At 45.4% G+C, this 15,203-nt stretch overlaps 1 protein-coding gene across 2 annotated transcripts in view; it reads right to left on the bottom strand.

Moving 5' to 3' along the window:
• The window catches only part of PCGF5 (polycomb group ring finger 5), a 122,340-nt gene extending 107,495 nt beyond the window's left edge, over positions 1–14,845 (bottom strand). Inside the window, exon 1 of one of the 2 annotated variants that reach the window (XM_055559970.1) lies at positions 14,733–14,845. The gene's annotated coding sequence lies outside the window, so the exon portion shown is untranslated. The remainder of the gene's footprint in view (positions 1–14,732) is intronic. The other variant, XM_055559971.1, reaches the window with a different exon arrangement.
• Between the last annotated feature and the right edge of the window lie 358 nt (positions 14,846–15,203).

Genomic DNA, 15,203 nt, shown 5'->3' with positions numbered 1-15,203 from the left:
ACCCTGGACATGCTGCGAGAGGCAAGTCCTCCCCTACTTGGTGCGGGGCACTGGCCTGATGTGAAATGGTCACAAGCAGATCTCTGACATCTGATTCACAAGAGCAGCTGAATCTACAGAGGCAGGGAATGGGGCTGGGGAAAGGTACAAAGGAAAGTAACTATGCCTGTAATTATTGATAATTAAAAAAATCAAAAGTTAGATTAAAAAGAAGTTCTTCCCTGAGGTCTAAACTTTCTCATCCACACAACAAACATTTCTCCTTTAAGGTATACAAAATCTCTTGTGATCAAAGTCTAGTTCAACAAGACCTCTAACCTTGGGAAATTACATCATTCTGAAATTCCTTCATCTCTTGCTTGTTAATCTCCTTCTAAGAATTCCCTCACAGAAAACAAGAGCGTTATAGGAACTGTTGGTGATCCCAGATGCTAGTGATGAACATCTGGTCAACCACAGCTGGGACCATCAGGGGCCAAACCTAGGGGAGATAAAAGAACTTGAGGGCAACCTGAGGATGCTGTGAATTTAGCCACCGGAGGCAATACCAAATGTAAAGAAATAACAAAATGTCATTAAGTTCAAATTTACTTGAGCTCTAAAATTACTCCATCAGAAATGCAAGATAAGACCATCAATTTAATTAGTTTCTGCAAAACAAAAGGACACAATACTGGCTTTCTGTACAGCCATTCTCACTATTCAGTCATCCAAATGACCTCTCCCATGTCTCTTCTTTCTGTTCTCCTACTCTTCTGACCCCAAACAGACCACACTGGTTCAGAATTGAGAGACAGAGAAGATCAGACTGAAGCAGAAGCAGTGAGAGAGGATAGGAAGAAAAGAAGAAACATTTAAGCAGCAGAAGCAAGGGTATTTAAACTACTTGGCTGGGAGTCAGCCCTCCCTATACATCAGAAGCATCTGGGGTTCTTTGAAAAGTTACGAATCCCCTGGGGCCCACCCAAAGCCAAAGAAGCCAGAGTCTCAGGAAGGCGGGAGTCATCTGAACTTTTTTAAAGCTCCCTCAAATGACTGTGAGACACAGTGATTCCAGAGGACTGGAGTCAGTCCTGAGGGAGGAGTCTAACTTTGAAACAATGTTTCTTAACTTTTAACGTATATTTGTAAAAGCTCCAGATTCCATGTAAATCATTCTCTAATGTAATTATTAGCACTGGATTACTGTTTTTTCTTACTAGTTTTATTTTTGTCAATATAACTCATGCAAATTACTACCAGACTTAAAATGAAAACAGCAGTAACCTCTCTTACATCTCCACTCACCCCCAAACTAACTTGCCAAATGCAATCTACTCTAAAAATATTGAACTATTTCTCTTTTGATACTTAATTTTATATTCCTAAACAACATGCTTATACTGATATTTCTTGATGTATTTTTGACTTTCATTTAGTAATTAATAAAATTACCAAGGAGAAGGCAATGGCACCCCACTCCAGTACTCTTGCCTGGAAAATCCCATGGATGGAGGAGCCTGGTAGGCTGCAGTCCATGGGGTCGCTAAGAGTTGGCCACGACTGAGAGACTTCACTTTCACTTTTCACTCTTGTGCATTGGAGAAGGAAATGGCAACTCACTCCAGTATTCTTGGCTAGAGAATCCCAGGGATGCGGGAGCCTGGTGGGCTGGCATCTATGGGGTCGCACAGAGACTGACACAACTGAAGCCACTTAGCAGCAACCAATGTCTTATTAGACACTAGCTTATCCTCTCCCAGATTTCTATGATAGAGTGAAGTCAATATTTTTCCCAACCTCTCTGGTAGTATGTATCAGTTCAGTTCAGTTCAGTTGCTCAGTCGTGTGGGACTCTGCGACCCCATGAACCGCAGCACACCAGGCCTCCCTGTCCATCACCAACTCCCAGAGTTCACTCAAACTCACGTCCATTGAGTCGGTGACACCATCCAGCCATCTCATCCTCTGTCGTCCCCTTCTCCTCCTGCCCCCAATCCCTCCCAGCATCAGAGTCTTTTCCAATGAGTCAACTCTTCGCATGAGGTGGCCAAAGTACTGGAGTTTCAGCTTTAGCATCATTCCTTCCAATGGTCAGGGTTAATAAGGCATGTGTCTCAGTACACTGCACCAGTCACTATTAAATACTTCCACACCAACTGGTAAATGAGTGCTACCTGAGCTCTCTTAGGCCCTTCCAGGGACCCTCTCCTGTCCCCATTATCCAGCAAACAAAATGCTAACGTCTGATACAGGAGGGAGCTTTTAGAGCAGTTCTCACTCCATATTAGAACCTATGTTCTGACGGGCTACCAGTTATGAAATATTCTGAATATTCTCCCTAGATGTGGCCATGTGATTGAATGTTTGCCACTGGAATATGAGGGAAAGTGATCTTGCCACATGCAGGCTTGAACTTTAAACCTTTGCCCACCATTGCTCTTTCCCATTCCTGTGCGCTGGAGTGCACACAGGCTGCAATCAAGAGCTAACCACTCACACAGGTGAGGACAATGCCTTAGACTCTAAGGCTTAGAGGATGGCGGAGTCACAAGGTGGAAGGAACCTGGGTTCCCGAAGAGCTGCATGGAGCAGAGACATCACCCGAAGTAAATATAAATCTCACTCTATGTGCTTCTTTTTGTAAGACCATTTAATTTTTCTGGAGTTTATACTTGCCCTTTACTTCCCTCACTTAATAGGTCTTATGAATCAATAATTTATACCAAATACTCCATAGGAAATGGGAAGCCCCACTGAGGACTATCCCACGCTCGGTCAGATGCACCAGAGCGTCTGCGGGTTTTGCTTCTGTTTTCGCTGGGACACGGGCTGCTGTTCTGAGCTGCACTGGCCTCTGCAGGCCTGCTGCGCTACCGCCACCTTGCAATTTCACTGTCATCCTAGAATTCTCCTGTGTTTGCCTCTGTTTCCAGAAGACTATACATTATTCTTTCTTCATTGATACCCACATTTTTATACTGATCCATAACTTCCTAAAAAAGATGCACAGAAAATAAACTTTTGAGACATTTCACATGCACAAAATGTCCACATTGTATCTTCCACTTGATAGTTTGTTTGAAATTCTAGATTGAAAATAATTTTCCTCAGAATTCTGAAAGAATGAATCCATTGTTTCTTAGCTGCCATTCCAATTCCCGATTTTTTTGTATGTTATCTCTTCCCCCCACCCCAGACAGGATTTAGCTCATTCCCATTTTCATCAGTATCCTAAAAATTTTCAATGTTATGTCCTATACACACTCCCTGTGTGGATCTTTTTTCATTCATTCACTTGGCTATCTTGTGAACTCTTTCAATCTACAAATGTATGTCTTCCAGTTCTGGGAAAATAGTTTGTAATATGTCTTTGGTAATTTCTTCTCTTTTACTTTTCCCTATAATCTCTCTTTTTAAAAAATTTTTGCTTATTTTAATTTTAATTTTTTATTTTTGTAGTCTCTCTGGAACTCTTGTTAATATAACACGTGATTAACTGACTAACTCTACTTTTTACTTCTTTTTATATCTCTGCTTTTATTTCTACTTTTTCTTCTGGTCCTTCAAATGACTTTTGCTATCTTATTTTTAATTAAGACCTATCTCTTATTGTCTAATTATTACCTTATAGCCCTCTTCCTATTTCATTAGTTATGGGTGGATTGGTTTTGATTATTTCCATTTTCTTATTTTTGCATTTGTTTCCTCCATGATTTTTTTTTTTTCTCATTTGTTCTGGTTCGTTCCTTTTCATTGCTGAATGGTTTCTTCAAATGTCTCATATTCACTGACTTTAAATGGCAACCCAATCCAGTATTCTTGCCTGGAAAATTCCACTGACAGAGGAGCTTGGGGGGCTATAGTCCATGTGGTCGCAAAGAGCCAAACACAATTGAGTGTGCACACACACTTTAAAAAACTAGTTGTAAGTTCCATGTTCATAAAACAGAAGGAGTAGAGTGGTTGACCAGTAGTGGGCTCACCATAGGAAGACTGGGTAGTAAGTTTTCTCACTGTGGGAGAAAACATCAGTATATGTAGGTTCTTTTTTTTGGGGGGGGTCATTCATTTTGCCCAGAGAAGAGTCCTTCAATATCCTGCCCAGGTTGGTGATTACCTGGTTACCCTAGGATTGGGAATGAGTAAAAAAGAATACCAGGTCTCACCATTTGGTATGCACAATTTCATTAAATTACTCTGTTTTCAGTTGAGCATTTCACTCTTACCCTCTTTTTTTCTCCCTGTTATCCTTAAGTCCAGAGCTGCTAATTTACCTTGATTTCTCCAAAGACAAAATATTCAGGACTTTCTCTTGCTATATGGGGTGGGAGAAGCGAACTGTGAGTCTTGTTCCTTTTAGATTTTCAATCAAGCCCTTATTTCCAGTCCCATGCCCTGCTTCAAAGCCTCTAATTCTAGAGCACTTCTGGAATTCTGGGGGATAAATTGGCCATTTCTTCCTAGTTTCTATTCCCAACCTCCTGAGAATCCCAGGGACGGGGGAGCCTGGTGGGCTACCGTCTATGGGGTCGCACAGAGTCGGACACAACTGAAGTGACTTAGCAGCAGCAGCAGCAGCTTTCTCCACCACACTAAGTCAGTTGCCACAGGTCTGTCTGATTTTCACTCTCCAAAAGTGTGCTGGTGTGTCCCATCTCCAGTTCACCACCACTGCACCCGTGCTTCAAGAGGGGCGGATTAACGTACATTCAATCCACCAAACTGCTGAATCCCAAAACCTCAATCCTACAGCCACAGAAACTGGCCCCCAAAGATGAGCCTTTCTTTATCAATTTTTGAAACACTCATGGCTTTTCTGTTTTTATAGACACATCTGATTAGCTAAGATACTTTCTCAATTATTGTCATGTTTACCATCATTTTCTGTCTTAATCATAAAAACATAAAAAACAAAACATAATCCTATTCTGGATACCACAAAATCTTCTGCTTTATTGACTCATTAATTAAGCCTTAAAAGATGGCAGTACTTAGAACACTAGATTATAATGAAAGAAAATACAGGTTGTTTTCATGCAATAAAGCTGTTTTCACTGACTCTTGCCACTTCAGATCTAGCCTATGGTACCTGAACTGAAAGGTGTTTGCCTTGATAATGTTCAAGTATTTCCAAGAAGGCCTTTGACTTCTGTACAAGTCATCATCAATACTGGAGTCTTAGTTATTTCATTTCTAAAACCAGGCAAAGGAGGAACGATCAGAATATTTAAAAAATAACTAGGCAAGTTAAGTTTTCTCACATCCAAAGGATTACAACTTTTTGTGTTCAATTCAAAGGACAAAAATCTGACGGTTCTAAACCTGAAGATTATGATCCTTAAGGCTGAAAACTCAGGGCTTATCAAAAACACTAAGTTCATAGTTATAAGAAATAACTACCAAGTAAAACACTAATATTACACTTTTGATCTAATTCCACTCAAAGAAGCACATATTTTGGACCTGTCAATGTTTATAACTTCCCTGAAAAGAAAAACCAAGCACCTAACAAAGAAAAAAGACTCCTGTGCAGGGGTGGGTGGGGAATGAAACTGTCCTATTTCTTGAGCTGGGAGGTAGTTCCATGGATGTTCACTTTTTAAATAATTCATTGAACTAGAGATTTACATTTCAAAATGTTATATATATATGTTATCTTTTACAGTAAAAAAAAATACCTTTTTAGCAGTTAAAAGAGAAATAGATAAAAAGGCAAATTTTTCATTTGTCATAAATGCAGTGCTTTAATCACACTTGGCCAGAACTGTTATCCACTCTGACGTGGCTAAAGGTAGAAAAATCACCATGATTCACCTTCAGTGCCTAAAGCAGGGTCCCACCAAAATTCAACAGTCATCTCAGTTGTTTTATTTGAAACACTTTACTTTTAAAAAATTCTTAAACTTCGGAATGTACCTTTTATCCCACACGGTAATGTTGATATCTTACACTATTTATTTGCAAAGCACTTTCACATCAAATACCTGGGAGACAGAACAGGCATTGTGCTCTCCCATGCTGCAGATGAGGAAGCTGAGGCATGTAATAGTTCATTAGTAGAAGGCAATGGCACCCCACTCCAGTACTCTTGCCTGGAAAATCCCACGGATGGAGGAGCCTGGTAGGCTGCAGTTCATGGGGTCACTAGGAATCAGACACAACTGAGCAACTTCACTTTCACTTTTCACTTTCATGCATTGGAGAAGGAAATGGCAACCCACTCCAGTGTTCTTGCCTGGAGAATCCCAGGGATGGGGTTGCACAGAGTCGGACACGACTGAAGTGACTTAGCAGCAAGGTCACTAACAGTGACAGAATCAGGACAAACTCCAAGTGCCATACGTCCAATCAAAGGCCCCTTCAACATTTTATGAGGACAAAGAACTTTCCACTTTGAATTCCAAAGCAGGTTATCAAAGGTGGTCTCTGTGATGGTACCAGTGAGTTTCTGGAGATTCCTGAGACAGGGAGGAGAGAACAACTTGGCATGGCTATGAAATCAACTAACTAAGGATTATGCTCACACCTTCTGAGTCATTTCACTCACTTCTAGTTAACATAAAAATGCACCTGCTTCCTCAGAAGCTAGTTTAACTCCAACATAAACACGAAAGTTATGAGTGGTCTATAACCTGGGGTTTCAAGGGGAACAAATGCCTGTCTGATACCCACAGGGTTTCCCAAGGGGGCAGGGCGGGGATAAACCCCATCCACACCTGTCTTCTCCCCCACACCATGCTTTCTCCACGGAGGTGGAGCCACTTATTTAGTTGGCTTGTGACATCGTGGCTCTGTTTCTCAGTCTACAAATGGATGGGGTTTTCCTATCAGAGAGATCGGGCATGAGAGATTTGGCCTCGTCTCTTTGCCTGAACAGTGAAAGGCAGAAATGGGTGTTTCTGCTCTGCAGCCTCAAACTTTCCATCCAGTAGGCTGTTCCGAAGTCTAGCCTAGGGTATACACAGTTTATAAGACCATTTTGGCCTTCCCACTGAGCTGTGTCTTCCAGCCTAGTCTTCATCAATAATGAAGTAAATTTTTTGACGATCTGCTGCTCTCATCTGTTTTTTAATTGGTAGGAAAGAAGGGGTGCTTTCCATGGGTCCTCCTCAGAGACGCCATCACCTGCCTTTCAGTTAGAAGTCAGAGACTGTGGACATGACTCAACAGCCCTCCTCAGTGGGTTTCTGTGCTCACAAACACAGGTGCTCTAGAAGCAATAAGCAAGCAATAAGCAAGCTTTCTTCCTTAAGAGGAAGCATCCTAAGACTTTGTTCAGTGGACACTTTTTTGCTCCTTCTACCCTGAAGGGCAACACTAATCTGAAATTCAGGGATTCTGATTCTTTCCAGAGAAACTCTGCCACACGCATGCCTGTGATCTGGGGTGGGTCTTAGTTTTCCTAGAAAGCCTTTAAAAGATTTTAGCTTCCTCATCTTTTAAATGAAGGAATAACTTCCCTCTTTTAAGATGCTTCCAACTTTATGAACTAAAAGCTCAGAAAGGCTTTAATAAATGTATTCCAGAATTTTAAAAACATATGTGTGTGTGTGATTTGACACCCTGGCCTCATAGTTCCTGAAGAGCAGTGAAATTCGACCTCAAGCTTGGGTCATTTCACCATCCTCAGGTTCAGCCACACTCTGAGTTCACATCATTGCTCACTACCGACTTCTCCATCACGATGAGCTACTGCAAAAGTCCCCCAGGCCCTTCACCACCCAGCCCTGGACACCCTCCCCCACACTCCAATCCTCCCTTTCATTTGCTTTTGCTGAACCAGCCACTACGCATTCTACCCTCACATCTCCAGCTCTTTCTCCCAGTCCATCAACACTAGTTTCACTCGCCTTCCTCCTCAACCCAGGACCCATATGGAGCTGGCAGTTTCAATGATACTCACACCATCTCCACTTCCAATTTTCTGAGTATTGCTGGAGAAAAAGTATAAATACAGGGAAGACTCGTCATATCACAAGGCTAAGGTGAAGGCTTCTTAGCAACTTGTCAGGTCCTCCTCACCACCATTGGCTCTGGTCATGCTCAGATCCATTCCAAATCTTTCCCCTCTTCCTCCACCTCCCAGCTTTACCTCTCACTCTCAATATACTCTAAGCCAAGAAACTAGCCTCCTCTGTTGTTTTTTCCCTTTTTTAAAAAAGAGGAACCTACCAATTTCAGATGCGATCACACTCCCTCCAAGCTTCCAACTTTCTTCTTTCAATTGCAGTTTCTTCTTGCCTTCATTTAATCTTTTCCCCTCCATGTCACATGTTTTTCCATGACCTTTGTCATGGTCAAATGATTTATTATTCAAAAGGGGACTTTGTTTTAGAATAAAAACAGGCATTACTCGTCCAACTAATTGTAATATTTGTCCAAATACTATCCTACCACTGAACCGGGATGACAGATGTCAACTGAGACTGTCTTGGGTAATCCGATACACGGTCACCTTCTCCAGCTCCTTTCCCTCCTGCTCCAGGAGCACTAACCACCTTCCTGCTCCCTACCCTGAGCTTCAGTCTCTTCCTCTCTACTGACAGCCACTCAATGCATAGCACTCTTGAGCTTTTCATACAGTTTTAAGAGTGTCCACTGGCCCCCTCATCACCTCGAGTCATTGTCCTCTGATGTCCACAGTCCAATTCCAGTTTACACTCAGGCGCCTCTCAGGGCCCTGGCTGACTTCCGTTTCCACTGCCCAAATGACCCTGACCCTCAAAGGCCACTGACAACGGTCTCATTGACAATCCTAACGACCTTTTCCAAGTATTATCTCAGGGTCTCTACCCTATTGGCCCGTCCAAATTCTCCTTCCTCACCTGTCTTTACCCTAGCTTTTCCTTCTTCTCTTCCAGCTTTTCCTCTTGGCATCCCATTAGCCTCTTTTATCTCCCTTCAAGCCCACAAACATGGCTTTTCTGAGCTCCATCCTGGCCTTTTACCCTTCTCACTCACACTTGGAAACATTCTCACAGCATCAGCATCCCCTGTCATAAGGATGCTTGCAATTCCATCTTTGTTTTTAACGGCTGCCATCCACTTGGACAGTTCCATAGGCACATGGAAATCAACATATCCAAATCCAAACTTCCATTAATTAGACACATCTTCACTGACTGCATGCACTTACAGGTGCTTTGCTAGTGGCCTTCTTGATGATTTCATCTTCTGCCATCACCATCCAAAGTCATTTAACTTCAGTCTGACTCCTCCCTCAATTCCCTCATCCAATCAGACAACAAATCCCAATGCATTTACTATTTCTACAGTTTCTCACCCACCCAACTGCCCCGATTCTAACATAGGTTCTCACTGCTTCTCTTCTGGGAACTATTTTAATAGCTTTCAAACTGGGACTAACCATGACGCCTCCAATACAAATTGACGTAATAGAGCACAGCTTTCGTCTCATCATTCCCCCAAACTACTGTTGACAGTTATCCACAGCGTACTAACCAGACTCCTTAGCCCAGTGTTCAAGATGCTCAACACGGTCCTACGTCTGCCATGCAGCCTGCTGTCCCACTCTCCTGCCTCAAGGCTCCTTACCCACCAGCTTGACCACGTTCCTCTCCATTCTTGGGTATGCCCATATAGGCTTTCCTTCAAGTCTTAGTATAGGCTGAGCCCTACATCTCTGCCAGTTGAAACTCTACCAATTCTTTAAAGCCTTGCTCAAGACTCCTTAATTAAAATTTCCCCATTTTTTCCCAGCTAGAAACAGTGTGTTCCTTCTCTAAAATCACAAAGCATTTACTTTGTGCCTCTGTAACAGTTCCTCCATGTAATAAGTCTGTGGTTACCTATCTTATGGGCTTCCCAGGTGGCACTAGTGCTAAAGAACCTGCCTGCCAACGCAGGGGATGTAAGAGATGCAGCTTCAATCCTGGGTTGGGAAGACCCACTGGAGGAGGGCATGGTAACCCACCTCAGTATTTTTGCCTGGAGAATCTCATGGACAGAGGAGCCTGGAGGGCGACAGTCCATATGGTCACAAATAGCCGGACACGAACGAAGTGACTTAGCATGCGTGTGTCTTACGCTCCCTACATGCTTCCTAAGCCCCTCAAAGGAAGGGTGCATATGTCTGATTAACTCATGTACATCCTTATACTGCCTTATACATAGTAAGATGAATGAGAGGCTGAAATATTCAAGTTAACTTTGTATCTAGCATATAGCACAGAAAATAATGAAAACGTAGCTAAGATCATCAAAGCTAATTATACCAAATTCTTAGGAAGGCCTAGAAATTAACCACTTTTGCAGTTGCTCTTATTAGATCAAGGATACATGAATAATTTCAACTAAAACTGTAGGAAGATTATACATTCTTTTTTCTTTTTCTTTTTTAAATTATGACAGTATGATTACACATTTACAAGATACTTAGAAAACACATAATGAAGTTACAGATAGTTCCACTATATGTTACATTTTTTAAGTAGATAAACTAAGATTTGTAACTGGAGTTTCATTATCAAACTCTCCAAAACAGAATGAATATGCAAAAAAGCAGTAGGATACAGTAGATTTGAAAAGCACTATGAACCAATTCAACATAATTAAGATTTATACAATTTTGACACAAGAGGAGGATACAAATTCTGTTCAAGTTCCCATAGACTATAAACTAGGAGACTCTAGAACATATCCAGGAACTATGTATCTTTTATCAGTTCCTTAAACTATACAGTTAGAGAAGACACTGCTGCTGCTGCTGCTGCTAAGTAGCTTCAGTCGTGTCCGACTCTGTGCGACCCCACAGACGGAAGCCCACCAGGCTCCCCCGTCCCTGGGATTCTCCAGGCAAGAACACTGGAGGGTTGCCATTTCCTTCTCCAATGCATGAAACTAGGGATCATTTAATTCCCCTCCTCCCAGGCCAATCACCAGTTCTGGAGTTGAGAAAACTGAAGCTTTAAGAAATTAAGTTGTTCACTTGGTCATATAAATCAGAAGTCAAAATATAACTTTTCATTTATTAAGGGCCTAGTGTACACAAGGTAATTTACATACATTATCCCAGTCTTACAACAGTCCTTCAAGGTAGGCGGTATTATCCCCATTCAGAAATGAGAACATTCAAAAGGGTTATGCAACTTGCTACAGAGAGCCCTGCTTGTCAGGGACACAGCTGAGCTTCGGCCTCAACTCTGTCTGGCTGAGAAGTCTAGGCTTTTCCACTTTTTTTCAATTGGAGGATAATTGTTTTACAATACTGTGTTAGTTTCTTTCGTACATCAACATGGACAGATGAGGCATACATATGTCCCCTCCCTCTTGAACGTCCCTCACTGTGGCAAAGGCCAGACCTTTACCAGGTGTCCTGAAACAGCCTTCTACTGTTTCTTCAGTGAATAATTACGCCAACGAAGTAAGTGCATACACTTACAAGTTGTAAGCCATCTTACTAGAAATTTTGGAGGCATGAAAATTGAGCAACAGCCTCATTACCATAAAAGTTCTAAGGTTAATTACTGCCAACATCCTGACTTTCTTGTCAAAAACATCTTTAATCTGGAAAAGATACACGTTTTCCTGCTTTCTCAATTCTTAAATAAACTTTTTAACTTAAAATGCATTTGTCCAACCACATTCAACAAGTATGTGTTGATCCCCCTGGATGTCCAAGGCACAGGGGAGGGTACAAAGTTGAATATGACATCATTTCACTCTGAGAGTTCACCAGTAAGAGGCAGAGAATCCACTAACCACGGGAACCACTCACCCCCAGCTTTGGGAGCTCTGGCTGATTCGAGGACTTCCAAACAAGAAGTCAAGACGCTTGATTCTAACCCCAGTCCTGCTCCCCCGGCAAATCATCCCACTATGCCTTAGTTTCCTCAGTAAAGGAACTGATAAAAAGGAATGAATTATGCCAACCAACTTTAAGGACCCTTTTAGCTTTAAAATTCTATTATGTCTGAGCTCACTCTTGAGATTACACTACTACGGAAACGGAACTGCTGGAAGCCCACTCTTCTCTGGCATTGAATTAGGAAGAACTGGGTACTGAGAAGATTCCTACAATGTAAAGCTATGCCTCCAAAGTTTGTTATTTATAATCAAAAAGTTTGCTCAAGTTTTTCCTGAAGGGAGGTAGTATGAAGCACGACATTCGAATCCTTCTTCCATTATATCACTGACATATTATAGTTTTAATTCTTTACAATCCATGTAAAGTATTCAAATTAAAATATACTTTAAAATAACTCCTTCTATCTACTCTCCTATGGAGTTAAGCTATGGGCACTGACAACAACAGAACTGAGGCCCCTGCAGAGACGGAAATCTTGTATTCAGTTAAATTAATATACCGTATTAAGTGCTACCTACTAGGGACCATCCCAAACTATGCTAAATTTGAGGTTGGTGTGCAGGCAGTGGGGAGGGAGGAATATAGAAATATCAGTATTTCAAATATCACTGGAAACAAATAATACTGTGGGAACTGACTTTGCCAATTTCCCTTCAATATCCTCTACTTCTCAACTAGCACAGGTAATATTTTTAATCATCCATTAACCTCTACAGTTACACTTTCTCTTGACAAGGCTCCACATGCCTTATCGTTCTTCATACTCGGCATCTTAGGATATACAGCTCAAATCCACCTTGTGCTGTAATTTAACACCACAGAGAAAATGAATCAACCAAAAGAAAATTGGAAGAAAAAAGTTAGAACTGTCCCATCTTAGTGCCTGGCCCACAAAAAGGTTACAGTTAAGTTCAACAGTCAAAGACAGACTCACCAAGAAATCAGGGAAAAGGAATTTATTCATTCACTAGTCAACAAATCCTGAGTGCCTACTATGCCAGGCACTGTTCCAGGTTCTAGAGTTACAGCAGTAACAAACCATGCGAAAACTCCTGCCATAGTATAGTTTACGTTCTAGTGCAGAGGGACAGGACTTAAAGAACACCCAAAGAAAATCCTTTCAGATAGTGATTAAGTTCTATGAAGAAAAAATAGGCCTGGGGGTGGTCCCTGGGGTGAGGGGTGAGAGGCCACTTAAGTTAATCAAGAGGGCCTTGCTGAGTAAATGCCATTTGAGTTAAGTTCTAAATGATGAGAAAACTTCACTCAATCTTAAAAGCGTAGGGTATGGTAGGAATGAGTTGTTAGTCTTTAAGGGTGGTCACAGTGGTCAAAAGTTCTGAATTAATGGTAAACTAGGTTCCTTGTAGGATTTGGCTTAAAAAAATAAATAAATAAAAAGCCCTAAACCTAAGCCTTTAAGTAGAACCCATCTATTTAGGAACTACTTATTTTTAAGATCCACTAACTTTTAAACTTTCTGCTAATTACCCTGGCGGTACTTAAGGAAAGGCAATTACTAGAAGGATGCCTTCTAGTGAGTCCAAAACCTCACTTGACAGCATGCAGATTCTAATGAGAGGACCCACACCTGCAGCGAACCAGTGCTCTCCACCGACTCATCAACTCAGCCAGGTGGAATCTCGAAACTCTTCTAAGAACGGGAATCAAGCCTCGGGAAATCTGGGCAAACTGACACCCCTCCCCGCTAAAGTTCCCCCAAACTGCGGGAGGAGGGGGAAAAAATAAACCCCACCCTTTTACACTGTCTTCCCCCCGGCCCTCCAGGCGTCACCGCCACGGAAGGGCCGCGGTCCCTGGGGCAGAGGCACACGGCGAGTACGCGCGGGGTGTACCGCGCATGAATCATCGGCGCCGGGTCCGCGGGGCGATGATTCATTCACCGTCCCGGAGCCCACGGCCACACGTTTCGGGCGTACGGGTACGGCCGCACACGCAGCTTCCTTAATATTAAACAAATGTTTCAAAGTACAAACGACCGGAGCCAGAAATGTGTCGACCCAGGCCAGACGGCGAGGAGGAAACAGCACGTTTCGGCCGCTGCCCGAGTGTTCCCGGGGTCGGGAGGGGAGCGCCGAGCACGTCCGTCCACCCGGCCGCCGACCCCCTTCCAGTCCCCGTTGCCCGCTGGCGCGCGGGCAGCACCCGCAGGGGGCGCGGCGGGCGCACAGGTGGGTCCCCGCCCGCCCGGCCTCCCGCCCGGCCTCCCGCCCCTCCCCGCCACTCGCGGAAGGCCGACGCGCCCTCGCCGACGCGCCGCCCGCTCGCCCCTTTCCTCTCCGTGACATCTTATATAATAACCCGAGCTAATCAAAACGGAAGCGACGCGCGCTGCCGGGGCCCGGTTCTCGGCTGCCACTGGATGCTCGCGCCCCGAGCCCCCGGCCCCCGAACTAGGCGCCAGAGCGCGCGGCTCCGGGGAAAGGGCCAGAGCGCCGCCTCGGCTCGTCCCTCCTCGGAGAAGGCGCTGCCGCTGCCGGTCCCCGTCAGGAAGCCGCGAGCGTCACAAACTGCGTCAGCTTCTTCAAACACGTTTCACGGGCTCCCTCCAGCCGCGGAGCCGGCCGCTGGGGCAGCCGGGCCGCGGCCCGAGCTGGCTGGAGCCCCTCTGGGGAGGAGAAAGTTCCTCGGGGCCCTCCCCTCGCCCGCGCTGCGCCCGGCCCCGCCGCGCCTCCAGCCCCTTTCCGCGCGACGCCCGCCCCGCCGCGCAGCCCGCCGGCCCGCCCCGATGGCAGGTTGGGCAACTTGTGACCCCCGGGCGCCCGGCGGCCGCCTCCCGCCCGTCCCGGTCCCCAGCCGCTCGGGGGCCTCCCCCCAGCCCGGCGGAATACAGCGACGCCAGAAACTTCCCCGGGCCGCGCCGGGCGGGGTAGCCGCCCGGGTCCCGGCGCATCGCCCTTACCTTGCTCTCGGGAGGCCACGAGCCGGGCGGGCCGCGCGGGGCGCGTGGTGCGCGAGCGCGCGCGCGTGGGGAGGTAGATGAGGGCGCCCGCGCCGGCGGGGGCGGGGCGGGGCCGCAGGGTGCGGGCGGGGCGGCGGGGGGGCGGCCGGGCGGGCGGGCGCGAGGAGAGCGGAGCCGGCGGCGGCGGCGACGGCGGGCGCGGGGCGAGCGCGCCGAGGGGGCGGAGGAGTTGCCGTGGGTTTGTTTACGCATTGCTGCCCGGCTCGGGGCACAGCCCGCACTCCCTGATTGGACACAAACTGGGGCACAGCCTCTCGCCGCCGCCCGCCAGGCCTCCTCGAGCAGCCGCCGCGCAGCTCCCGGAGCGCCCGGCCCGGCACGGCCCGCGGCGGCGTCCGGGCCTGGAGGGGACGAGCCGCGGCCGCGGCCGGGCATGGGGCCCACACGTGGGGCCGGGGCTCACAGGCGCCC

The sequence above is a fragment of the Bubalus kerabau genome, chromosome 22, assembly GCF_029407905.1.
Source record: "Bubalus kerabau isolate K-KA32 ecotype Philippines breed swamp buffalo chromosome 22, PCC_UOA_SB_1v2, whole genome shotgun sequence".
Lineage (NCBI taxonomy): Eukaryota > Metazoa > Chordata > Mammalia > Artiodactyla > Bovidae > Bubalus > Bubalus kerabau.
The sequence above is the reverse complement of the archived record's forward strand: the minus strand, read 5'-3'. Positions and strand labels throughout refer to the sequence as shown.